This window comes from Epinephelus moara, chromosome 6 (genome assembly GCF_006386435.1).
Source record: "Epinephelus moara isolate mb chromosome 6, YSFRI_EMoa_1.0, whole genome shotgun sequence".
NCBI lineage: Eukaryota > Metazoa > Chordata > Actinopteri > Perciformes > Serranidae > Epinephelus > Epinephelus moara.
The window spans coordinates 12,697,039-12,698,896 of NC_065511.1; positions in this window are offsets into that span (position 1 = coordinate 12,697,039).

Here is a 1,858-nt window from a genome sequence, read left to right on the forward strand (position 1 = left end):
AGCTATAAAGACTCTGAAAATATGTAAACAATTTAATTGTTTGAGCTGCTGAACTTTTTTATTTATTTATTTGTTTATTTTATTTCTTTTTCTTTTCTCTTAACCCTGGCATATTTGTTCTGTTCATGTCTGTCACTGCTTGTTTTGTACAAGAATTGAAATAAAGTGTTGGAAAAAAAACTCATCACGTCTTTTTATCGACGACTACTGATAACATATATTTCGTCTTCTTTGAACTGACAAACTGGACGGAGTTTTGGCATATTGCTGCCCCCGACAGTCTTAAGACGTATTTGCCTTTGAGGGATGTCCCATTTTAAAGTCACAAGATAGCTCTTAACACTTGGTTTTGAGGGCTAGTGAGATTGAGGGTTGAGCTTGAGAATTAAGATTGAGGGTTAAGATAGGAATTGGGATTGGGCCTAAAACTCTGGGTTTTGAACCCCGGACTTCTCGCACCCTAAGCGAGAATCATAACCCTAGATCAACAAGCCACACAATGAGTGGTGTGCTTAGGAAACACAATCAATTGAGCAACTTCTGTGTCAATGACAAAATGTGGAAAATGTCAGATCAAATAGGTGACAACCACATCATAAGCTTTTTGTGCAGCAACATTAAACCAGTGGTCTGCAGCAGACCTTTGTAATGGACGACATTTTGACATTTCACAGTAGGCAAAGCACAGGTGTAAATGATAAAATCAATAATGGCTGAATTTCATCCAGCTAATTCAGTTTCAGGGTCATGGTATTGAGCATGCTGGCTCACTGTCACACAATCATAACTTGTCTGCTTTGGAAAAGGCCTATTTATCAATGCCCTGTTTTATGTTTGCTAAACGTTAGATTCAGATGTTCTAAAGAGGGCACCACCAAATGCAGTCCGGACTCATATTGCGTGGCAGATTTATCTGGACCTGTGACCAATTTCTGATAAATTGATGAGAATAAATAATCTAATCTGAATTTTGTTTCCTGCCTTGGCTAATCCAGCTGGACTGATAGCTATTTGTTTTCTAAGTGTTTGTATAGTAATGCACATTTTTGTGTGTTGTGGGTGTGAGAGGTGATCAAAGGGATGACAATCACAGAGGTATTACAGATCTTACAGTGGAGGTTGTTACAATGCTGGATGATCGACAGAAACCTGCATAAATATCCCGAGGCAGCGGTCAGAATCTGAGAATTTTCCTAACAACTACTGTCATGTAGTTGTAATGAAATGTGGCAGTAAAAGTCACCAACTCTAAAAAGCTCTTAGGAGATTGGCAGACACATTATTATCCACTGAATGGAAATTAGAAAAGTAGAAATGTAAATTAATTAGATTGACCCTCTGTGGCTCGCAGTTCAGACAGTTAACAGGGTTATCATTTCTCTTTTGCACCCATACTTAACCACTCATTTTCCATGGGTGGGTTGGGGGTGCCACCAGCACCCCCAACCCACCCAGTGACCCACTTGGTCTCCTCGGATGTGTATTTTAAGGGTTTATACTTGTAAATGACACGTGAAATGGAATACAAAAGAACTTCAGGCAGGTAGAAACAACCCTTTTATTTCATTGTCACAAAATGAGTAACTATCTTTGTCTTTTTTATAGATTAAGTTTTGGGGCTCTAGTTTCCGGCACAGCGCAGGGTAGCGCAGGGTGGCGAACCCCACGCAGAGCTAGTTTCAAGCAGCGCAACCCGAGGCGCGCTCAGTTTGGTAGTTTGGCAGACCGAGGTGCGCTGAGATGGGTGTGGCGGCGCAGCAGGGGGAGGTGTCGACAGATCCAGCTTGGCTCAGTGACAGTTTCGTGCCAAAAGGCTTCGCCGAAGGTGTGCTAAAAGCTCGCCATCTGAAACCAGGTC